The sequence below is a fragment of the Dermacentor andersoni genome, chromosome 2 (assembly GCF_023375885.2).
Source record: "Dermacentor andersoni chromosome 2, qqDerAnde1_hic_scaffold, whole genome shotgun sequence".
NCBI classification, from domain to species: domain Eukaryota; kingdom Metazoa; phylum Arthropoda; class Arachnida; order Ixodida; family Ixodidae; genus Dermacentor; species Dermacentor andersoni.
The window spans coordinates 93080145-93106362 of NC_092815.1; the positions used below are offsets into that span (position 1 = coordinate 93080145).

Below are 26218 nucleotides of genomic sequence, written 5' to 3' on the forward strand. Positions count from 1 at the left end.
TGTACGGAAGCATTGTGATTGAATGAGTAAAGGCAAGGCGCAAAAGACAAGGACTGAAGAAGGACACAAACGACAGGACCGGCGTCGGTCCTGTCGTTTGTGTCTTTCTTCAGTCCTTGTCTTTTGCGCCTTGCTGTACTCGTTCAAGCATGAACCAACTAGCCCAAGCAAGAGTTTTACTTAAGCATTGTGATGATTGGCTACGTGTGCCACGAACTACCAACGGAACCAAAGGTGAACTGCCGGTACACGTATGCGGTGTTCCGCAACAGCGAAAGCGCGCAACTGTTACGCTGAGAACTGGGACCCGTAACTGCACACTCTGAACGACGAGAAGTCTTCGCCGGGATTTGGTGGAAAATTCACGTTCTAACACCTGCAGATGACGCCCGTGCACCACACCGATATACACTCGGAAAGGTGGCTGATCGGAGACGTTGCACGCACGGAGGAAATCGTTCTGCTTGAGCCGGCCGCTTGAAATGCCGGGTGGCAGTAATAAACTGATCAGGTGTGTTCGACGTGGGCTTGAATTGCGCAGTTGTCACGCCCTCATAAACTTGAGTTTAGCGGAACGGGGATTGGACGTCTCACGCTCAGTGACCGCGCTCGCAGTAGCGCGCTTCCAGCTGAGTCGACCCAGTCGCATCTCGCCCGTCTCGGTGACCGCGCACTTCCGTTTGCACTCGTGTTTCGTAGCCGAGCGCGCCGGCCGCATGCTCTGCAGGTGAGGCCGACCTACGAGCCTTCGCCACGTCGGCCGCATGGTGGCGTCGTTGTTCAGTGAGCTCGGTTAACTTTCCTGCACGGAAGACATATAGAGGAACGCCACGAGGAGGCGAACTCCGTCGAAGCGGGGAGATGTATTTGCGCCACCCACCGCAACCAACAGAGATCCCGTGCTTTAAGGAGCGTGGGTCACAGCAACGGCCAGCACTGTCCAAACCGGTGGCTGGGGGTGCTGGGGCACGCTGGGGGTACGCTCATCACCCTCTCCACGACACCAAAGCGGGGGAAGGACTTTCCGACGACATAGCCCATTCCTATGGTATAGCCACATCTCCTGTGGAAAGCACCCCCTCATTAAGATGTCGCAGAATCACCCTAAAGGCGGAGCATCGATTCAGATAGCAAAGTATTAGACAGTTACACGAAGCAAGGTTCGTAATTTATTCGGCCATGCATATTTTAGTAAATAGTTACTTACCAAATAAACAAGCATGGCGTCACAAACGCGCAGACAAACATGAACGAACTTCATTCAGTGACCGCGAGGACTCACTGTCACAACGCTGATGTAATGAAGAGCATTGGCAGTGGGGAGTGAGCATCGTGTGGCCGCTCGCTTTATCGCTTCACCGTGTCTCCGACACTGATTACGCAAAGTCCAGCACCAGGCACGAGCGGAAACAGTGCGCATAAAATTTTCCAGCCATCTTGCTCGCCCTTAACCTTGCACCCACCGCAGATGTACCTCCAAGACCTGCAGCAGACGCCGAATGGGCGAGATAGAGTGTCGTCTACTATGAAAAGAGAACACCGCATTTGTATTCAAAGCTGCTAATTTTTCTTGTGTGTGCTTGTAAAGCGGACGCAATTAAGTTGTAAAGAGGACGTAAATTAGCAGGGTTCTGCAACAGGAGAACAACCAAGTAGCAGTGGGTGAGGTTCAGACTTGAACGCTTGCAAGAATCCCGGTTCGAAAGCAGATTAGTCTTTTCCTTTTATATTGGTCGAGGATGTAGATACCAAGTGAAATTTTGGTATCACATACTGCACCGTCTGTCTTCTTGCCTGCTGCCCATGTCAGTGTTTTCGACTGTAAACCGTTTTTCTTTTTTGAAATGCGCATTCAGCGAGTTTAGTAGGCAAGTGCTATGCTGAGGTACTTTCACTTTCTTACCTTAAAGGCCCCACTGTGGGGTTATTAGATAAGGGGTGGGTGTACGGTGTCAATGAAGGCGTGTGGGTTGGGGATGGCCACGATGACGTGGGGAAGGCCGTTCTCGTCTACAGTGGTGCGTGGAAAAAAAGAAGACGAAAAGGTGAGAGTATGGGTTCAGGGGCGAGCAATACTTAGGGAATGTCCTGTATGAAGTGATATGCGAGCTGGTGGTAAGATGTAAGGTATCGAATTGAGACAACTATGACATATTTTATGAATTAGGAATAGTCTAGCGATGCGACGGTGACAGTAAAGGGGGGTAGACCTGTTTATGCCTTCTTTATTAATGTACCTTAAAGGCCCATTACAGGCATTACATAGGGGTTACATAACGTTACATAACATATCACGGTGAATAAATATTGAAAATACAGAAGCAAAACGAGCGCCATTTGCTGAGAACACAATTTGATAAAAGATACTGGAAAACACACTGCAAACACTGAGAACATACTGAAAAAGTAGAACCCCAATTGTATTGACAACAATAGAGAATAATACAATTCTAAGCAGTCGGCACAATACGATTCTAACAGTTGGCACGCAATAAGCACTTCAGTTTGCTAACAAAAGCGTCGTGGTTGTTGACAGCAACGATTTTCGAAGGCAGCTTATTTCAATGGTAAATGGCAAGGAACAATGGCGAATGACGCATAAGCTTGGGACGAGCTATCTTTGGTTGTACTTTAAAGCCGTGGTCTAATCGGGGAAAGATGCGATGGGTCGGTTTGATAGGAGATTCTGTGAATGGCGCAGGATTGGAATAAAGTCGGTGAACGTGAGATAACAGGGTAACAAGTCTTTGCGTTTCCAGTGAACATAAATTTAGACGTGATTTGATACCAGTAATGCTGCAATAGCAAGGGTACTTCCTTGTGATAAACCTAGCGGCCGTATTCTGCAATGGTTCGAGTTCCCCGGCAAGGTATGAGTGATGCGGGTTCCAGATAATGGCGGCATGTTCTAGTTGCGATCTGACTAAAGTTGTGTATGCTAATAGTTTGGTTTCCTGATTTAATTAATTAATTAATTAATTATGGGTTTTTACGTGCCAAAACCACTTTCTGATTATGAGGCACGCCGTAGTGGAGGACCTTGGAAATTTTGACCCACCTGGGGTTTGACCCACCTAAATCTAAGCACACGGGTGTTTTCGCATTTCGCCCCCATCGATATGCGGCCGCCGCAGCCGGGATTCGATCCCGCGACCTCGTGCTCAGCAGCCTGACACCCTAGCCACTGAGCAACCACGGCGGGTTTCCTTATTTGTGGATGGTAAGTGCTGCCTAATAAAACCCAGGGTCTTCGACGCTTTGGTGGTGATGTAGTCAATGTGTTTATGCCATGTTAGGTCTGAAGAAATATGAAAGCCTGAGTATCTTACTTGCAGGAACTTTGTCAGTGGCCACGTTATCGATAGAATAAAGGAGGACACATCGAGGTTAGCCGTGGTAAATGTTACTGCTTTTGTTCTGGAAACATTAATCTCCATCTGCCGTTGTTCACACCACTTAGCGATTTCGTCAAGATCAGACTGCAAGGCATTATTTTTAAAAGGGTCAGTGATCTTTCTGTAAATAACACAGTGGTTGGCAAATAGTCCAATAGTAGAAGTAAGGTTGCGGCTTATGTTATTAATATATATAAGGAAGAGAATCGGCCCAAGCACAGAACATTGCGGCACATCAAACTTTGCACGAGTTAATGCTGAACAAGATTTATTAAAAGAAACAAACTAGTGCCAGTTAGTTAAAATTAACGATACAGTTCAGGACATTCCTGTTTATATTAAGATTTGCAAATTGCATTGAAAGACGAGTGAGCTACCATGTCGAACGCTTTTGCGAAGTCTATGAAGACAGCGTCAGTTCTTGTTATATGATGAACAGCGTTATGAAGGTCGGCTACGATTTCAAACAATTGTGACGCGCACTAACGACCACGCTAGAACCCGCGTTGGTTTTGAAAAAAATGTTCTGCTGATCCAGGTACGTCATTATTGCCGATGATATCATGTGTTGCAGCATTTTGTAGGGTATGCTCGTTAATGAAATAGGCCTATAGTTTGAAGGGCAGAAGGATCTCCAGATTGAAATGTAGGTATAACCCAAGCGATTTTGCAGGCGTCAGGCACTTTTACTGTATCAATAGACGGCTGAAAAATTGCAGTGAGGATACGAGCTGTCACTGATTTAGTTATAACTTCAGTAGTCTTGGACATATGTTGTCAGGTCCGGGGGCTGAATTATTTGGCAAACGATCAACAGCTTGCTCAATTCCTTCCTGCGTAATCAGAATGTCATTCATGACCGCGTTAATAGTAGCAGCATTAACACCTGGGGGAATCGGTGTTTCGTTAGTAAACACGGAGCTAAGAAATAAGTTAAATTTGGTGGCAACCTGAGATGTCTGAAGAAATTCGCCGTCTTTTGCTATCGTTATAAGACTAGATAAGACTAGATGAAGACATCGCAGGAAGCCCGTCTCCTGATTACCGCGACGCTTCATCACTGTCACCTCGGCGCGGAGGCGTTTCAGTGACCCCGTTCTCGATCGTTCAGTTCGCGAACGTTGGCGGCAGGTTCCATTTACGTTAGGGCTCCTCTCGAAGAGGTGTCTCCGTGAATGACTTGTGCTGCTGGCTTCCTGATTTATTGTTCTTATCACCTCTGAAGCGTCGCTTCTCAGCTAATTAATTGATTTGCCCAAACTGGACAAAGTAAACTGTCCCTCCAGCGCACTTGTTGCTGTATCAATGTGGCGGCAAGAATAAGCAAAGTGAATGAATGACCAGTTCGGGTATGTGACGGAAAAAAATTACAGGCTCTCTTAAGATCTCTCTTAAGAGGTGAACGGCGAAAGCCGTCGTTAGACATGTTGGTCATATTATAGTCATTAGCAGTCATTACAAGTGATTTCAGTCATTATTAGTCAGTATTGCTCACTAGTAAGCATTCATAGTCATTTGTAATCAATTGTGGTCATTACAAGCCGTCGTTAGACATATTTGTCATTTCGGAGTCATTAGTAGTCATTACAAGTCATTATAGTAGTCAGTATTAGTCACTACCAGTCATTATTAACCTCTACCAATCTCTATTATAGCGTTATCGTTCACTAACTGTCATTATCAATAATTTTTCATTCTTTAATCTGTCTTCATATGGCATCATGACGCTTCGACGGACACTCCGGCGGTCAGGGGTCTGCTCACACAAACTTCACCATGAGCCTAGAAAGGCTTTCGCCTTAATAAAAAGACACTTCAGCCTATAGCGTGTGGCTTCTTGTGAGAACCCAAAGAAAGAAACCTACGCCTTACAGAATGAAGAAAACTGAAGGAGTGCAGTCGAGGTGGCGTAAGTATGGCTTCTGGCGAATGCAGGTGTCAGTTGCGCATCGAAAGCCACCACAGAAGACGGTGCTTTCTACAAGGTTAGGATGTAGTGCGAGCGTGATATTGCTTACCGGTAGGCAGGCGACGACAGTGCTGCCGGGTTAACAGACGAGTACCCTTGGGTGACAGGGAACTGGCCTGGCCTGAAGAGAGATTATAAAGAGACAAAATGACGAGAATGTGAGGGTGAAGTTAACGGTATGAATTTCGGGGTAGCGTTTCTTTAGGTAACAATTCAGGCAGTATTTCTTAAATCGCACCGAAAAGTCGGCCACTTGCGCGCCAGCGTGAAGTGCTCTCTGGGTGGGGTAGAACTGTGGGGGTAGAAAAAAATTTATTTTCAAGTATTCCACGCACCTTGAAACAATTTGAATAGTGGTTTATTCAGGTGCTGTCATGAGCTTGTGTGCTGGTTGCAAAATGGTAAAACGTTACCACGGCTATCCGCCCTTTTAACATTAATGATCATATGGTGCCCATTAGTCACTCGTTGCTGGTGTTGTTTGAGTGGGAGATGTAATTCAAGTACGTTGATGGCACAAATAATTGCTGTTCGCAAAGCATGAGACAGGGTTTGCGTACAAAGCAAGGCACGATCGGAGCCTCCATGCATTCTAACGCTGCTGAATGCCCCTAAACGGTAGAATGATAGAGAAAAATTTTCAACATAATCTGGGAATCTGGTATAATGCCCGAAGAGTGGAAAAAAGCAATAGTAGTTCCATTTCTAAAAGCCGGTAAATCCCCAACATCCGCAAGCAGCTACAGACCCATTGCCCTCACAAGCTGTTTGGCAAAATCATATGAAAGCACTACCAATCTAAGACTCTCATTTATTTTAGAATCAAGAAACTTCATAGACCCCCACCAATGTGGATATCAAAAGGGTTGTTCAACTACTGACCATCTTGTCCGTCTAGAACATGAAATTCGATATGCATTTTTACACAGACAACACTGTCTTGCAGTTTTCTTAGATTTAGAAAAAGCCTATGATACCACATGGAGATATGGAATTTTAAGAGACCTGGCTGACCTCGGCATCCGTGGTAAAATGCTAAACTGCCTAGCTGATTTTATGTCTAATAGAACATTTCAGGTACGTCTGGGTACAGTACATTCTTATACATTTACGCAGGAAAATGGCGTTCCACAAGGCTGTGTTCTCCGCACGACACTGATTATAGTAAAAATGAACTCAGTTAATAAGATTATACCGTCGTCTCTTATGCACTCTGTCTACGTAGACGATCTCCAAGTGGCTTGCGGCGCCTCAAATTTGCCAACCTGTGACAGGCAGCTTTAACTCACAATAAATAAACTTACACAATGGGCTAACAAAAATGGTTTACGTTTCTCCACACAGAAAACAGTTACCGTTTTGTTCTCTCAAAAACGACGGCTACACAGCAATCCAGTCCTAAAATTAAACGACACCATACTGCCGGTGAAACAAGACCATAAGTTTTTAGGAGTAACCTTTGACACCAAACTTAACTTCCTAACTCACACAAAATTACTAAAGATTAAAGCAAATAAAGCTCTAAATATCCTTAAAATTTTGTCTCATAAGCACTGGGGTTCTGACTGTACGTGCCTTTTACGTGTTTACCAGTCTCTTGTGCGTAGCCTTTTAGACTACGGCTCCGTGGATTACGGCTCAGCCAGACAGTCCTACTTCCAACGACTTGATCCAGTGCATAACCTTGGACTGCGACTGGCAAGTGGTGCCTACAGAACGTCACCTATTCAAAGTTCATACGTCGAGTGTAATGAACCCTCCTTACAGCAGCGCAGAGCATTACTCACTTTTTCTTACGTACTCAGAATTCAGTCATCACCGCAACACATATGCTACAACATCCTCACACAATGCAACTCACGCTTACACTATACAAATAAACCGAACATGATTAGGCCACTTGTCCTGCGGTATGAGCAGTACTGTCGGGATTATGACATTCACCACGAAGTCCTCCAGGTTGCCAAAAAACCACAACGGTTGGCCCCGTGGTACGATTTCACAGACTTATGTGATTGGATGTTAACGCATCTAAAGAAAAGAGACATCCCACACGAACACATTATCCAAGAATTCCGTGCACTTCAGGACAAATATCAACATAACATGCAATATTACACTGATGGCTCTAAAAGAAAAGATCACGTGGGTGTGGGGGCCGTAACGGAAAATTGGGAAACAAGTATTCGATTGCCGCAACACGCTTCTGTTTTCACGGCCAAAGTATACGCTATCTGGGCTGTTGTTAAAAGATTATCACTGATAAACACAAACATGCACTCACATACACTGACTCTTTAAGCACACTGAAGGCTCTATAGCTGAAATCTGAGTGTGAACCCCGGATAGGAGACATATTAAACATGTTGGCGCTTAATAAATACGGGAGGTCAATTCGTTTCTGCTGGGTTACAAGCCATGTTGGGATACCGGGTAACGAAGCAGCTGATAGATGTGCATCGATGGCAGCGTACAAAGAGATAACAAACACAACACTTCCATACAAAGATAGCATCCGTGCTATTAGAAAAGCCTTAACGGCAAAATGGCAACGCGAATGGGACCTTTGTGCCGACAACAAGCTACATCTCACTAAACCCATACTTGGCGAGTGGAAGTCATGCTGTCATCAGGAGCGGTTCATCAAAGTAGTTTTATGCCGACTGCGCATTGGCCACACACACCTCACACACAATTATTTGCTTACGAAAGAAGACACACCAACATGCGAGAAATGTCAAGCGCCACTAACAGTTATGCACATATTACTGACATGTACACATATTGAAACATACAGGCGAGCACTTACGCACAAATTACATCAACTACACATACCTTTACACCCTGCTCTAATTTTAGGTGATGATCCGCTAGTACCACTATGTGACGTCCGTAAATTTCTAGATGACACTGGCTTTTTACATCAAATATAGATTATTAACAAAGCCTTTTCCTTCATAAGCTGGATTTTACAACACCTCGTGTTTGGCGCAGCATAGCCTTAGCCGCTTTGGCGCCATTAAACGCCATTTAATTAACTTCTCCAACTACCCCAGTCATGTACTAATTGTGACCATGTGGTCCCTGTAAACTTCTTAATCTCATCCGCCCACCTAACTTTCTGCCGCCCCCTGCTACGCTTCCCTTCCCTTGGAATCCAGCCCGTAACCCTTAATGACCATCGGTTATCTTCCCTCCTCATTACATGTCCTGCCCATGCCCATTTCTTTTTCTTAATTTCAACTAAGATGTCATTAACTCGCGTTTGTTCCCTCACCCAATCTGCTCTTTTCTTATCTCTTAACGTTACACCAATCATTATTCTTTCTATAGCTCGTTGCGTCGTCCTAAATTTAAGTATAACCCTTTTCGTAAGCCTCCAGATTTCTGCCCCGTACGTGAGTACTGGTAAGACACAGCTGTCATACACTTTTCTCTTGAGGAATAATGGCAACCTGCTGTTCATGATCTGAGAATGCCTGCCAAACGCACCCCAGCCCATTCTTATTCTTCTGATTATTTCAGTCTCATGATCCGGATTCGCGGTCACTACCTGTCCTAAGTAGATGTATTCCCTTACCACTTCCAGTACCTCGCTACCTATCGTAAACAGTTGTTCTCTTCCGAGACTGTTAAACATTACTTTGGTTTTCTGCAGATTAATTTTTAGACCCACCCTCCTGCTTTGCCTCTCCAAGCCAGTGAGCATGCATTACAGCTGGTCCCCTGAGTTACTAAGCAAGGCAATATCATCAGCGAATCGCAAGTTACCAAGGTATTGTCCATTAACTCTTATCTCCAATTCTTCCCAGTCCAGGTCTCTGAATACCTCCTGTAAACATGCTGTGAATAGCATTAGAGAGATCATATCTCCCTGCCTGACGCCTTTCTTTATTGGGATTTTGTTGCTTTTTTTATGGAGGACTGCGGTGGCTGTGGAGCCGTTATAGATATCTTTCAGTATTTTTACATATGGCTCGTCTACACAATGATACCGTAATGCCTCCATGACTGCTGAGGTTTCGATTGAATCAAACACTTTCTCGTAATCAGTGAAGGCTATATATAAGAGTTGGTTATATTCCGCACATTTCTCTATCACCTGATTGATAGTGTGAATATGGTATATTGTAAGAGTAGCCTTTACGGAATCCTGCCTGGTCCTTTGGTTGACGGAAGTCTAAGGTGTTCCTGATTCTATTTGCAATTACCTTAGTAAATACTTTATAGGCAACGGACCGTAAGCTGATCGGTCTATAATTTTTCAAGTCTTTGGCGTCCCCTTGCTTGTGGATCAGGATTATGTTAGCGTTCTTCCAAGATTCCGGTACGCTCGAAGTCATGAGGCATTGCGTATACAGGGTGGCCACTTTTTCTAGAACAATCTGCCCACCATCCTTCAACAAATCTGCTGTTACCTGATCCTCCCCAGCTGCCTTCCCCCTTTTCATAGCTCCCAAGGCTTTCTTTACTTCTTCCGGCGTTACTTGTGGAATTTCAAATTCCTCTAGACTATTCTCTCTTCCATTATCGTCGTGGGTGCCACTGGTATTGTATACGTCTCTATAGACCTATAGAGACGTATTCTATCCATAATATAGCTACTTATGTCAGCTGTCTTACGCTTGTTGATTAACTTCGAAAGTTATGCCAGTTCTATTCTAGCTGTAGGGTTAGAGGCTTTGATACATTGGCGTTTCTTGATCAGATCTTTCGTCTCTTGCGATAGCTTACTAGCATCCTGTCTAACGGAGTTACCACCGACTTCTATTGCAACTTCCTTAATGATGCCCATAAGATTGTCGTTCATATCTTCAACACTAAGGTCCTCTTCCTGAGTTAAGGCCGAATACCTGTTCTGTAGCTTGATCCGGTATTCCTCTATTTTTCCTCTTACCGTTAACTCATTGATCGGCTTCTTATGTACCAGTTTCTTCCGTTCCCTCCTCATGTCTAGGCTAAGTCGAGTTCTTACCATCCTATGGTCACTGAGGCGCACCTCTCCGAGCACGTCCACATCTTGTATGAAGCCAGGGTTAGCGCAGAGTATGAGGCCTATTTCCTTTCTAGTCTCGCCATTCGTGTTCCTTCACGTCCACTTTCGGCTATCCCGCTTGCGGAAGAAGGTATTCGTTACCCGCATATTCTGCCGTTCTGCAAACTCTACTAATAACTCTCCCCTGCTGTTCCTACAGCCTATGCCATATTTCCTCCTTGTCTCCTCCATATTTCTTCCTTGACTTGTCTCCAGCCTGCTTCTTGCCTACCCTGGCATTGAGGTCGCCCATCAGTATAGTGTATTTTGTTTTGACTTTACCCATCGCCGGTTCCACGTCTTCATAGAAGCTTTCGACTTTCTGGTCATCAGGACTGGATTTAGGGGCGTAGACCTGTACGACCGTCAATTTGTACCGGTTATTAAGGTGCACGACATGCCCTGCCACCCTCTCATTAATGCTACAGAGTTCCTGTATGTTACCAGCTATATCCTTATTAATCAGGAATCCGACTCCTAGTTCTCGTCTCTCCGCTAAGCCCTGGTAGCACAGGACGTGCCCGCTTTTTAGCACTGTATATGCTTCTTTCGTCCTCTTAACTTTACTGAGCCCTATTATATCCCATTTACTGCCCTCTAATTCCTCCAATAGCGCTGCTAGACTCGCCTCACTAGATAGCGTTCTAGCGTTAAACGTTGCCAGGTTAAGATTCCAATGGCGGCCTGTCCGGAGCCAGGGATTCTTAGCACCCTCTGCTGCGTCACAGGTCTGACCGCCGCCGTGGTCAGTTCCTTCGCGGCTGCTGGGGACTGAGGGCCTGGGTTTGATTGTTGTATTCATATAGGAGGTTGTGGTCAAGTACTGCACCAGGGTGGCCAATCCTGCTCTGGTGAGGGAGTGCGTTACCGGTTCTGGTCACCGGAGATCAGGAAACACTGCAGGCCTGTTTATGCAATTTTATCAACATCTGGATTTTTTTTTAATCTGGTGGAAAATTGCGCGGCACCGGGATTCGAACCACAGTCCTCTTACACGCGAGGCGGATGTTCTACCTCTACACCACCGCTGCATCCATAACCATAAAAACCATAACCATAAACCATAACCAGATTATTTTGGCGAAATCCAGGAAAAATAAGTAAACATAAAATAAAGATCGCTGAGTCTCCCGTAATCGAGAGTAGATGTAATCATGAAATGGCAGCCGGCAAAGCAGAGTGGTTGAGATGATACTAGTCTTAATCATAAATTGGTATAGTGCATGTTCGCAACCGCACACCTCACCCCACCACACCGCACCACACCACACCATACCACACTGTGCACTGGTCCATATGGACGCTGCCCAGCTAGAAGAAAACCAGCTGAATGCGGTACGACAGGCAGCGAAAGACACGAGGGAGACAGCGCACTGACAAGCTATAGAAGAAAAAAAGCTCCTGACGGAGGAGCCTCGCCGCGTGGCGCCATCTCTTGAGGCGATGCAAAACCCACGCCGCGGATCTCGCGGACCGGTGGTGTTTAAATGAGTAAAGGCAACCTTGTGCTAGCACGCGAAGATGACACTGAACTGTGTGGTGCCTTTTGAACGTCGCTATTGGAAATCACAGATAAAACTTCAGCGTACTAGAAGCTAGTGCTTGAGTTATAGTGTGAACAAACAGTAGGAAGAACTCGGAAGCAATATTTTCTCTAACTTGTTTGGGCAGTAACTAGCGTATGCGATGCGATCCTGTACAAAGGTTTGAAGGCCAGAGACCACATTTCTTAAAGTTTGAACTGGTTGCGCGGATGACCTCGTTTTGTTCTCGCAACGATGCCCGAATAACGGCTTTGGCTTTTGATTCAAGGTTACTCGAAGGGCGCCGACAACGGGAGCTAAAAGCATTTCATGTTCAAAAGAGAAAATAAATGTTACCTAAAGTGTCATACTATTTCTGTTTTCTGTCACACAAAATATTTAAAAGTATACATTCCAGAAGAATCACTGCAGCTCGCATAAGTTGCAACATTTACTCCACTATTCGCTTCGCGCACGGAATCTGATTAAACACAAATTTTGCTATAAAACCGGAAAAAACATTCGAGAACGATCCGATGCAAGAAGGCGCCTCTTGCGCCTAGTGATAACGTTGTAACAGTAACTAGCTGAAGAAGAAGAGTCACCAGAAAAGCATAAACAAGGTGTACATGTCCATATGATAAAAGAAAACACAAGTGTACGTATAGCCGTTAGTTGCATAGCATTTCAAAAACTCTCGATAAAGCAACTCGCATTCCATAGATACCAGCCTGTGCGTTGGATCTGCATAAATTTTGTTTGTGCAATCGTCATTATGAATGTCATATATGAGATGTATTGTAGAAAAAGTGAAAAGCACGGAACCGAAAGTTTGGCTCTCATGACAATCTTTTCTCCACGCTTGTCTTCGAACTCGTGTTGGCTCACTTCTAAGGCGAGTATAGTCTTACAGTGAGCTCTAGCTTCAAGTAAAATTACAGCCTTTCATTGTGCAAAGAAGTTGCCACCTACGGGGAGCACTTTATTTTTCGTCGCCAGAGCAGCATAGGTCTAAGTGGTGAGCACATACGAAGGTCAAGAAAGAAAGTTCAGCGGAACTCTTTCTTTTGTTTTGTTTTACAAGAGGAGCAATGCGCCAGATCTTACGTGTCAGTCGCAGTGACTGTTTCTTCGGTGAAACGGGCAGAGACAACAAATAAAGAAAGTTAGAGCTCTGTCATCACAAACATAGCATCTATAGTCTATTCCCGGTAGGCGCCGAGTCGCGATCAATATAACATCCCCCCCCCCCCCCCTTACTTTGCGCGCACTTACGTTTTCAGGAATTACTTTTTCCCGTTTAGGGGCTGAAGCGGCTCTTCGTTCTTTGAGTGCATCATCTCAGGACGTTTGAATTTTTGTTGAAATAGCTTCTTCGTTTTTTTTGTTGCGATTTTCAGTACGTCAGGTTCAGAACCACGCGGTGAAACGGGGCGACCACTAGAAGACGACAAACGCTACTCTCGCCGTCTTACCTGACATTTTATTCAGAAAAGTGCGATAGAAGTACCACGGCGCATCAGTTGATCAAGCAGAACAAGAAATGAAAATTTTATAGACATGAACGAGGTAAGTAAGGTTAAGCAGATGAAGATATATATATTTCATTTATAATGAGAATCCAGATAGAAGTTTTACGATGCAAGGAAGTTTGCCAAATCCAGCTGGTTAAACGCACTGGGCGTCGCATTCTACGTGGCGTGGTATAAGCATTCTACGATTACCTGTAGCGTGGTGCCCGATTGAATTTATGCCTCCCTGCTACGGAGGATGAAATCACGCATTCGATTTTCGAACCGAGAGGTGGCGCTGCGATAAGGACGGGATGCAAGAAAATCCAAGGACACCTAATTACTTCTTATGAGCTGTAAATACGAAAGCTATAATGCCCGATTGAACGCCACTGAGCGGTCCTTCGACTTTTACGCAGCGTGTAATGCACCATAGCGGTACGTGCTGCCGAAGCCAACAAGCAGCAGCAGCCCCAGCAGCCTGCGGTGCCAACATTGCATGCCACCGACGTCCTGAGCGACGAGAGACCGAGGAAGCAGCAGCGGCCACGAAGGCCGGCAGTTGCGCGCAGGATCTAATCACAATGAGGGTGAGAGAGAGAGAGAGAGAGAGACGGTCCGCGCGCTTGCTTACGAGAGCGAGAGACGCGTTGGTGACGCGGCGTTGCGACTATGCCTCCTCCCTTCACCATTCACCCGGCGCGCTGTCGCTCCAGGAGGCGTTCCGTTTCGCTTGCTATGCTCTCGTGACGTGGCGTCACATCCAATGTGAATTTAAGTGCCGTTTCGCTGCCACAGCCGCCAGTTTCCTAACTGTGAGAGTAACTGTGAGAGTATAGGACGTTAAAGCAAACCCACCAAGATCAGTTCACATCATACGATTAAGGGCTTGCTTACGCAAGTGGAATCATAATAAAAAAGAAGAAATTAAATTCTGGGATCTTACGTGCCAGAACCACGATATCCTATGAGGCGCGACGTGGGGGGGGGGGGGGGGATGGGCCTCCGGATTTATTTTCGCTAGCTGGGATTTTTTACCGGGTACCCAATGCATGGTAAACGGGCGTTTTCGTATTGTGTCTTTAATGGAAAATTTGCGCTGTGGCTTGGATTAAGTGAAATTTTCGCAGCGGACTTGGTTCGCCCCCAAAAAAAGAGGAAGGAAAATGAAAACGAAGGCCACTGGCGAACTTTGGCTCTTGCCGAGCTCACCGGTGGGCCTTTGTCCTGCCGTATACAGACTTAAATTTTTTGGCGATAATGTACGGAGAATTAGCCTTCTTTAGTTAAACTAGGTAAGGCCCGTTTTGTGACGTACAATGTGCTAGTTGAACGTTATGTGAACTATGCACTAGAATGACCCGGCTTTATGTTTTTTAATACTCTGTCTTGCTTGTTTGCTTGCTTGTTTGCTTTTGCCGCTCTATCCTTGCTACAATCGAGGAGTAGCGCGAAATACAAATGATGCTAACTTTTCCTAGACACACATAACAAAAATACTACAGGAATTCTGAGAATTGTCTGCTAAACCGTAAGCATACATTTGTTCGGCTGGTACTTCGTTTTTCCTTACTTATTTAGCTAGCTTATGCATGTTTACCCATCGCTACCAATCATCCACTATTACACAATTATTTTAATGTGATAACTTGACCAATTATGCATTCATTTTGCAGATATATCTTATCAGCTGAGCCGAAACGCCGTCACAACCGTTTTTTTTTCTCGCCATCTTCATTTCATTTTCCCTCTTTTTTGTTACGATTTTGACGTGGCGACGTCACCAATATTATTTTTTCTTCTGTCTTAAGGCTACCAATGAATCACTGTTACACTATTATCACCTCTACCAATCAGATATTCGATCAATTTTTTATACTCCTCAAGACCAAATCAGGCTTCCTTACATGCACGTCAGTAGTGTGACAGAGTCAGATTTTTAAAGAGGCATGATGAGATATCCCTTGTTTATTCTTTTTTTTTCAGTTCTATCTTTTTTATCGATTACATGGCTGCGAATCATCTACATTTACACTATTATAACTATTAAATGTCTTCGCCAATTCTGCATCTATCTTGCAGATAAAGGGTGTGGCACTCTTCGTGTTACGGACAAATTTTGCTCTGTTACTCGCCAAAGAATGCGTAAGCATTAAAGAATAATGAAAAAAGAAAAAGCTTGTGTTGGTTGAAAACGAAAAAAAAAAGATGTGCAGCGCTGTTTACGCCTACTGCTTCACAAGCTTGTAACGCCATATTTAAGTTGAGAGCGCACGAGGGACGTGGCAACCTGGATACGTGATTGTCATTAGCTTTCATTTTTTTTTCTTTTATTTACAGCGTGATTGCCCTAAAAACTGCTTGAGTAGGAACTCTAGCTCAGAGCTTAAGTTCATGGGTGCGATCCCGGCTGCGGCGCCTGCATTTCGATGGGGGAGAAACGCAAGAAGGCGCAGTTTCTCCCGAAGGGCAAAGCATCGATTGCGACAGCGAATTTGTAGATATCTATAGAAAGTAAGAATAGCAGTCTTATAGGGCGTACACACTCGCAAACATTCGCTTACTTACTAAATTAACAAACATGGTGTCACGCACGCGCAAGCAAACACGAACACATCTCGCTCGATGACCGCGGCAACTCGCTGTCAAACACCAGCGAGCGAATTGATCTTCGTGCTGCTGCTCCTCGCTTCTACGCGAACTAAGCGGCGAAAAGACAGCGCAAGACGGCGCGCTTCCTCTCCACTTTCCTCCCCTGCGCTCGAGATTGAGCCGCCATTATCGGCTCACCCTCGCATGCTTTCAGTAGCACATACAGCATACGGCGCGAGGCGACGATGTTATCCCTCTTGGACTTTATACAGAACGCCACAGAAACGGCAGAAATGTGCCTGGAGTGTTCATACAATTGCTATCGCAATAATAAAAAAAAAAAAAAAAAACGTTCGTGTACTTAGATTTGTGCGCACGCTTGAGAAGTCGAGGTCGTGAAAATTAATCCAGAGTCCCCCCACGTGGCATGCCTCAATATGAGATTCTGGTTCTGGCGCGGAAAACCTCAGAATTCATTTTCTTAAACCTAATTTAGTTTTGCAGACGTGCGTCACTGAAAGCACGTGTGGAAAAAATTCAGGTTTTACGTTTCTTTCCAGGCCCCTTTCTTTCCAATTTAGCCGCGGTTGTTTTTGCTTGTGAGAGAAGCGAGGCGCACTTGTGGTTGCGGGGAAAAAGGGGAGGGCGCTGGCGTTGGCCTTGCGGTTTCAACTTTTCTCATTGTTCGCCAGTCTGCCGCGTCTCGAGCTATGTGCTCGCTACGCTGATGGAAACGATAGGGCCGAGCGCTTCTTGATATTTTGTATGCTCGTTGCGACAGCGAAATATTTCGACACCTGATAGCGTGAATTTTCTGTATAAGCGAGACGTCGGAGAGCACTTCTTCCGTTTCTTGACTTCTAAAGACTGCCGAGGGCTGTTAGAAGTTGATGTTAAATTATATATTACAAGGTTTAGGAATTGACACCATCACAGTGAAATCGGCAAGACATAAAAATAAGGAAGAATAAGAAGAGATAGAGTGGGAGGTCTTATGTCACTTGCAGTTGTACGGATTCGAAAATAATCTAGCACCTAAATTGCACTGGAAAATAGCATTGCGCATATAAAGTGAATTTCAACATGAATATTATTCTACAGTATTATTTGAGAAATTCGCATTATGTCCACTAGTAGCATTTTACCGTCTATTATCCCCAGTGTCACTGCGAACACTGTTCGTTCTGTCGTTGGTGAGATTTGAAGTTCGCAACGTTTTGTTACTGCTTAAATAAAATAACAAACATTTTTTTCAGTTGAAGGCCGATATAGTCTTGACTACACAAGACACACCGTAGGGTCCCGCCTTGTTTGTCGAAGCTGGAACATTGGCAGAGAAGATGATGAATAGTCTCTTCACATCTGCACTGAGCACACAAGGGTGAGTCAGCCATTCGGTGTCTTTGTAGTATTGTAAATACCAGTTCTAAGTATGAATAATAGTCTGAATTAGTGAAGGCTAGAGCAGATCACATCCTACACATAAGTCTTGCATCATATCGGGAGAGAGTTGGGGCTTACTGCCGTTTTAATGATGGATAGAACTGTTGGTGTTCCGCGCAATATCCCAATACTTCGACGTGACGTTACGCGCAATAAGGCAAGGCTATCATGCTGAGGGTGTAACCTTGAGGATTATATAGGTGACCTATACAGCATTCAAGCAATTTCTAAAATTAAGCAATTGTTCACTTATTTTTCGTAATGCGTACAACGCGAAGAGTATTCTCATCTGTCGTCCTTGTATTTTTCGCGCTGTTCCCACTACCGGCATGATTATGTGTCATTCACGAAGCGACGTGTATGTGCATATGGGGGCGGGTGCCTTCTGTGACCTGTTTTGAAGAAGTCATTTGCGCGCGGTTCGGTGTCCTCCGCAGCAGACGGCACGTGGGAAGGCCATGTCAGCGCCACTTACCTGCTGTACAATACTCTGGCCTAACAGGAAGACTTCTGAGTGCTTTATAAGTGATCTCGAAATTAGCCGCCTCCTGTTCAGCGTGCCGCTCAGACGGGTGCGAGCCCTGGGGAGAGTATACGTTTAGAGCCCTGATAAGTGGTACGCAACATGATTATAACCAGCGCAAATCACTAACGTGTAGAAGACAAAAGTGCAAAAGACGAACGGTAGACTGGCCCTTAATGTGAAACAGGGCGAGGGCGGGGGGGGGGGGGGGGGGGAGGGGTCGTCAGTTTGTCAGCTCGCCGTGGGTTTCTATCGAAAATAGCACCCAAGAGACGGCTGTGCCCACAGCTGGCAACTGGGGTCGAGATTAAGTGCACTTGATCTAAGCTGGCGCGCGAGAGCAACACAGTCTGTGCTATACAAGAACGACGACGACGAACAGTAATGACGTGAACGCATCTGAAAGGTCCCCATAACAGGTGTCGGAAGAAAGAATTCAACGGCATTGACGGAACTTATCACCATACAGCCTGTGACCAGAAACACAGTGAATGATTAATTTCACGATTTATTTGCAGGAATGGTGGTACATACAAATGCATAAGCAGCCACATACGAGACTCATGTGGCCTCCGACAAAATTACAACCGCCGGAAGTCAACCTTCGTTCAAAAGTTGGCTAATTTTCTCGATTCTTTCGCCAGTGCACGGCGTCACGGGCTTACGTGGCCGTTGTACGTCTTCCTCGGTCTTTCGACCGTCACGGAAGCGTTTGTACCGCTCGTACACACGCTTTGTCCATAAATCGCTGTTTCCATGCACCTGATGCAGCCATGTCGCTACATTTCCTTGGCATTCCCCCAAGTTCTGATACCAATGTCGTGTTCGCACGTTGCGCAATTTCACCCGTAAAAGCATCGCTGCACGACACCTTATTCAGTGTCTGCACGTCTGGACAACTGCGCACGTGCACGAACAGAGGGCTTTGCGAACGATGACTGACAGACCTCGGGCTTCACTGACTTGACCGCCAAACAGTAGTATCGGCTACACCATTCGCTAGCAATTTATTCATCGTATCTTTTTATTGTAGGTCTACACCATCGTCCGTTGTTTTATTTGGCGCCTTCATTGTAGTCATGTATAACCAACTCGCCCACCAACACGTGCTCAGTGACTATACTGAAAAGCTGTGCAAGCATCACAGCTATTTCCTTTCAATTTTTTTTCTTTTTTTTTGCGATCCACCGGCTTCCTTGAATGCCTATATATTGGGAACGCCCTTCTTGAACATTTTTCTCTCTTTGCGTAAGTATCCCCTTCTTTCTACCATTTTTCTAACTCATTTATTCGTATACAGCAGCGGGATGACAGACTGGGAACTCATACCTGGTCAACCTTTCTGGCCTGCCTCTCTGCCTCCTTTCTATGACTTCAAAGCATATCGGACAGCAGGCACCACTGCCATTGCGAATATTGCTATGAAGTAACAGCAGCATAGCTGCCCATTCTACATGTTTGTCGCTACGTGCTTTCTTTTCAAACTCGAACGTTTAGAATGGGCCCTGATTGAGTCGTTTGTTCTGCATGCCCTCACAAGGGCGCGGGCCGGACAAAACACTTACTTCGAAAAACAAAAAAAGAAAATGACATAGGGAGCGCTGATTTCAATATTGAGAAACGATTTCACTTGCGAATTCAGACAGGATGTGTTGGTGCTTACCAAGCAGCTTCCAGGTCACGTATTTTTCTCGCACCAAGTAGTTTTGATTTTTGTTTGCTATTTTTATGCGGAAGCATTTGCAGCAAAGCATGCGCTACGCACTTATGTTCAGCGTACAGTTGCAAGCTTACTGGATCTCCAGAATGCAAATAATATACTGGGTTTCGTTTAATATCCTAAATCGGCGAGAACCCCTGCGAGATATTGCCGTTTAGCGCCACTTCGCTTCGAAAGGAGGCGCATACGGGGTTTGGTTGCTTCGAGACGGAAAATATACAAGCTTGAAAAATATTTGCATGCCCAGTATTGAAATTAATCAATCAGTCATACCCGGAAGTGGAAAAGCGAACAGAACGTGTCATTAACGTATATATACACTTGCAGGGGCCACAGGAAAGGAGGTTCGAAAAGGGGTTCGCAAGCGAAATTCTCGCGCAAGAAATTACTTTTCTTTGATGTGTTTGAGGCAGCAGCCGCAGCAGCAGCAGCGGCAGCAAGAATCTGCATTTCGCAAAGTGAGGAGCTTGACAAACATTCGTCGGCTGGTGGTGGCGTCGGTGAAGGAATCGATTCTATTTTGTCTCGAACCAAGTCCAGACCTGAATAGCGCCTTTCACATATTGCCACCAGTGCGCGCGATGCGGACGGCTGCTTGCAGCGCATTTTTTACCGCGCGCGTCAGCAGAGACACGTCTCAACATGGTTTCACTTTTTTCGAAAGCTAGTAGACTTGCGGTTAATATAGTTGCGAGCGTTCTTGGTTCAGAGGCGGAGTGAGGTAAAAAGAAATACCGGCTAGAGAGCAGACATTCAGCGATTTCTTCGGCTGTTAACTCATCAACTGGGACCGCAGAGTTTTTCTACAGTGAAGACAACCATCTGCTTTATGCTTGCCTGCATTTTTCTCATGACTGCTCTAACTGACTACGGCGCAATTGACGAGAAGCCAGCGGTTATAGGATTGTTGGTTAGGGGAGTGCGGGGGGAGGTGGGAAGGGGAGTGTGATTAAGAATAATGTAGTAATATGACATAATAATGTGAAACTAGGATGAACCTATATAAAAAATAACAAGTATATATTCTGTAACAATAAACGAAGATATGTTTTTGAATAGAAAAGTTGTCACTTTATCTGTTATACCCAGCTGTCTTTTGGTATGATATAGTCATGCACCTTGTTGAATTCAATATACAAGGCGAAAATTTCGCAATGTCAGACTTCACATGTCTGAATAGACTTGACTTAGTCAGGTACTGTAAGGTTACCATTGGTGAACTTCAGTCCTTGCGTAAATTAATGTTTAGGCCGCCGATGATGCAAGAGTCGCTGTGTGTTTTCAGGCCCGATGAACCGTTTTGATGATTCCCGCAAGGGATTAATCAACTCTCAGGTCAAAGCTCCTACAACTGATATCACGAGGAAGATGGCTCAGCGCCACCTACGGGTACTTAGGGAAAGCATTTTTTCTTTTCCTTTCTTTCCCTGTACATTTGTAGAACTTTTAACAACGCTCTTAGGCTAAGAATGTTGACTGGTATAAGGGGAACCTGGCTACTGCAAATCCTTTAAGCTTGTGCAGTATGCGAAAAACTATGTGGCGTTGTTGTTGAGACGTTAGCAGAGACGCCGTCGATGCTTGCGCCTTTGTTTTCCACCACCCGCCTGAATGTTGGCGCATTGTGACGAAGCGAAGTGGTTAGCGTTTGTATTGCTTTTTAAAACAAGGCACATGAAAGCAAATATTAAAGATGAGGCTGTTTGTACAGATCCATAGCGAGCAGAAATAGTATATTCACAGGACAGCTGAATACAGTGTATAGATAGCAACCCGGTGGCCCAGGTGGGACCTTGGGCCTCCGTCAAGCTGCTGCGACAGCTTTTGCATAGGTGTTCCTCTAGGTCCTTTTGTTTCTGGTAAATAACATTGATTGAACTAGGCGTTAAGAGGAAGTTTCGACGATCACTATAATGGGTAATAAAAGCTGTTACCGAGTCATGGTACAGATGGTGGGCATATTGTGGGACTTGCGGAGATGCTGACTGCGAAGTTCGACGCTGGCGGAGACCTCATGAAGCAGCGGCAGTCGATGGCGCTGCAGCGCGTCGTGCTTGCATGTGGAAGAGGCAGCGGCCGGATCTCTCTTTCGGCGTTCACCAGCCGAAGCTTGGGCACGGCGATACAGACGCTGGCTCTGAACAGGTTCGACGTCCTTGCGACGTTCGCAAACCGCGGGCTGCAGGAAGGAGCTGAATGACGTGCGTGTGACCAGGTGAGAGCCTGCAGCGACTTTTGGCCACCAACTCGGCAGGCCACTACTCCTGCGTCCTGGACATAATCTTTTTCGTCCCGCCGCCTCTTCCACGCTCGCCCTGCCCCTCCTAACTCTCTCGGTTTGGTTTGGTTTGGAGCCTGTAGATATAGCACAACCCACTACGGGGGATTGGCCATGAATCGGGCGGCAGTGGGTTCTTCATTTTCTTCTCTCCGTTGGGCACGTGCACATGGCATCGATGCACCGTAACCGCCCGTCTTGGCACGTCGTCGTCGTCGCTTATGGTGTATCCACACGACGGACGGCTCCGCGCAAATCTGTGCCGCGGACGCTTATTCCGCCGCCCGTCCGGCTGCGAAGCGCATCCAGACGACGGACGGACTGAGTAGACGACCGCGCCGGAAAAATAAAGATGGCGGCTACGCCCGAAGCGACTGCCGTCCGCCTCGAACCTGTCAAGTCGTCGTCGTCGACTGTGCGGCCCGTAACTTTCAAACTGAGGATTGTATTTGGTTTAAATTTTTGTCCAGAAGCTTCGACAGCAATGTATTCGTGATGAGTGGACACCGTTTCCGAAAGCGATACTCAGATTCTCGGCGTGTAGGCTTAGAGTGGCTGTATTGGCTGAACATGGCCTCGAAGACGTTGCGGCGGCCAGGGCGGATCTCAGTGGCCGTAAGTTAATATAATTGCTTGTTTCTACTCACTCTAGATGGCGCCATCGCTGTAACAGACTTTGTCATAGGTGTTTTCACTCTGAATGAAAATGGAGATCGAAAGGAAACGACGGTTAGCCGCAATGGCTGTTGTTTTGTCCGAATTGGACACGAATGGTCCAAGCAGCGATGAAGCTGTTTCAGAAAGATCCCAAAGCCGCGCTTGTTGCCAGACTGTAGAGCATGCTAGGCTAAATCCGCAGCATTCGACCCCCAAAATCCGGATGCGAAAAATAGCTTGGCATTTTCCGTCCGTGGGGGTCGCGGACGACGCGCGGACGGCACAAATCCGTGACGCGTAGTCACGTGATGCGCAGTCCGTCGCGAGAAAGACGGATTTCGTCCGTCGTGTGGATCCACCATTATTTCACCCACCACGAGGAATAGAAGCACATATGTCCACTCCGCGCGCATCATGATGCGCATCCTCTATTGTGGGTCATGTGCCATGTTTGAGGCTGATCATCATAATCGTCATGTACGCGTCTTTTGCGCCACCGACGCTGTTTTCAAAGGCATGGCGAAAAGCAATGCAAGCCAATACACCGCCATCTTCTCAAGAACAACTTTTATGCAATGCACATAATGTAGTCCTCGCCCACTACCGTATTGATCGTTCTGGCCACCGAAATATATGCACGGACGCCACTGTTCTCAGAGTCTGTGGGGAGCGCGAAATCTCGCTCTTCACAGCCCGGCGCGCTCGTTGATCAGTACAAAGGTGCTACTGAGTACTGAAATAGAGAAACTGCTTTAGCCTCGGGTGCGGGGGGGGGAGAGTCCTGCGAGCCAGGCGGTAGGCCTTCATGATTTCGTTAGCTGGGGTAGACGTGAACTATCGATGTTCACTGGGTTGAAGGTGTGCAATTTGTTTATTGTTTCAAAAATTTGGTACGTGCTTCAAGTTTTGTGCGTGAACAGAGTCAATATGCAGAAGCTGCACAGAGTTTTCGCAGTTCTTGTGTGGGGGGGATCTGCTTGGGAGCGAACAAGCCGGAGCAATTTGTTTCGCTCTGTGAGAGAGGGAGGTCTTGGACTAGCCCATTTGTTTCTTCTACATGTGGTGTCTAGGTTTCTTTGTTTACGCGATCAAAGTGATCTCTTTTGCGAAAATTACTACAAATAAGGCTAAGTGGAGTGTTACCTGATTTTGTTGTGTCGACGAATGATGTAAGATGCACAAGTGTTGGCGGTTTCTTACGTGAGCTGAGACATGTTTACTAGCGCTAACCATTTGTTTGTTAGCTAGTTAGTTGTTAGATTGTTTCAGCTTTCCAGCTTCCGAAAGCTCGTTTTTCTTTGGAGTACTTGTCTAGAGTTAACAGAAGGAAGCTGTACAAAGATGTATGCGATGTGATGCTACCAGTGCCTTTGTGCCGGTTCATATACGGTGCAGGTCCACGAGGTGATGCTCTGAAAACAGTTAAAAAATGCCAATTCGTTCTTCAGCAAAAACCTTCTTCTTCCAGCTTCACAGCAATACGTCGCCAGTTAAGCCCTGGCTTGAAGAAAAAAGCTTATTTGTTCCACGGTCTGTGGACTGTCTTTTGTGCAAAGAACTCGAGGCCATTTAGCATATCTGCCTCGAATGCTTGGATGCCATATTCCTTTGGAACATCCTCCAACAAACCTTCGAACCTGTCCCAAACTTTGGAAGCATATCCCTGCATATGGTCATGTTACTGGGCCTGCACAGTCTATGGGAAATGTGTATGTCAGTCCAGAAGGTTGATATATATAGTCTCCCTGCGAGGCAGTACTTTATTCAGAGCATTTTATATGTTAGAGATGCACTCAAGGGTCAGCGATCCTCCAGAGTGGATGAGTAGGATGAAGGAAATTGCCAACTTGAGGCGTTTTTAATGGGCGCTCCACCAAATGGCGGTGGGTGTCTTTTTAAACATTTGATGTACAGTGTTCTCTCTTGTTTGTTTGCTAAGTTGGCAATACAAAAAAAAAGTTGCGCAATAGCGCATTGGTAAGCGCCCGTCTGCCAATTGCACATCACTGCGGTGACATGGGCTCGAAGCCCAGTGGTGCGGCGGTTGTCCACAAGTTGTCTTTTTTTCACCAGATGGCGATGCTGAAGCATGAGATGATAATATATAACGTTGATGACCGCAGAGGCCATGGTAGGCTTAACGGAATGGACGGGCAGCCGGACGGACAGAGACAAATCAAGCTAAGTCTCGGGCACTTAACTGCAGTCGCAGCAAAAGAGAGAGGGCAAGGATGTGAACAGAAAAGTGTCTGGCTGGCGACCCTACATTAAGGGAAGGGCAAATGGGAATATAAAGAAGGATAAGAGAGAGAAATGGCGGTGCGTTGTCTATCCTTATGATCTATCACAAGGCTAGACGCTATCCTTGTGATCGTTTGGTCGCCGCATAGGATTTAGGCATTGATTGTCTTTGTGTATCAAATTTAACACGGTTAAACAAGTGATCGATGTTCTCGTTGCAGCCAAAGACATCGCGTACTCAACTTGCGTGCAGTGATTCCAGTTAATGTTGAAGTCAAATAATTGCGAACTGAGAAATCGCGTTTGTTGCTTTGTGCCGACGCATTTCCTGATTATAAATAAATAAATAAATAAATAAATAAATAAATAAATAAATAAATAAATAAATAAATAAATAAATAAATTCGTGATATGCTTTTTTTTCAGAATAAAGCATGAGCTGACGGCAGGTAAAAAAAGAAAGAAGGATTCCAGCTCCTTTGTTCCCGTGCAATTGCTTCCGAAGTTGGGTCATCTTTTCTGCCAATAACTTGTCGAGACAAATGGCCGTTATGTTCTCCTTAGCAACGCTCATATTTTTTTTGTGTGTGTTTCGTTGCTTACAGGCTTGCGCCGTACTATGCTTTTTCGAATGCCTCACGGTATATGCGTCCATATTTCAACATACCGGCTCTCCAACTGTGATTGCTATGATATAACTCAATCAGTGCCCCGTTGCGTCCTTGGCATTCACCGCTAGTAGGCGCGCGAGCGGCAGACGCTGGCCGTCTCGCTATCCGAAATCTTCAATTGACCGCTCTCTGAAGACGTACTATACTCGGACCTTGGTCACAATGCAAAGCCAGTCGCAGAGTGAATTCGAGTAACTGGTGGCTGTAAGATATCCATATCGAAGACTACTTATCGGCGCTCTCTGTACCAGTCGTCCCTAGTCATGGATCATAGACCTCTTTTTCTCCCACATTCTTTTTATCGCGCTCCCGTAGAGGAGTCAACCTCACTCCCACCTCTCTGCCATCTCTTAAAAAAGAAAAAAAAAAAGACGGAGAAGAAATTCTCGCCTCTCTCTTTTTCTTACTCTTGTCTTTCACTGCTGTACCCATCCCACTATTATCCTTCCCCTTCAACGTTTTATTCCTGACGTTCGTAGTTCTCTTGCGCGCCTCTATTCTGCTAAGATACGGAGCACGAACACTTGGTCGCACTTAGTTAAAATTGTTTTCTTTTTTTTCTCTAGGTGGATTTATACATCCACACAAAGACACCTGCGCGTGATTTATATGCAGGTTAAGACAATTTGTGGCAAAACTGACCTTTAACAACAGGACCTC

At 45.7% G+C, this 26218-nt stretch overlaps 1 long non-coding RNA gene across 1 annotated transcript; it reads right to left on the reverse strand.

The window, feature by feature from the left end:
* Nucleotides 1–1247: 1247 nt before the first annotated feature.
* On the reverse strand, nt 1248–22030 carry LOC129387686 (uncharacterized). The gene is made up of 4 exons (XR_011892530.1): nt 21646–22030; nt 17944–18049; nt 5414–5485; nt 1248–1483 (listed from the first exon to the last, which is right to left on the reverse strand). It is a non-coding gene; the product is annotated as an uncharacterized lncRNA (long non-coding RNA).
* Nucleotides 22031–26218: the final 4188 nt, after the last annotated feature.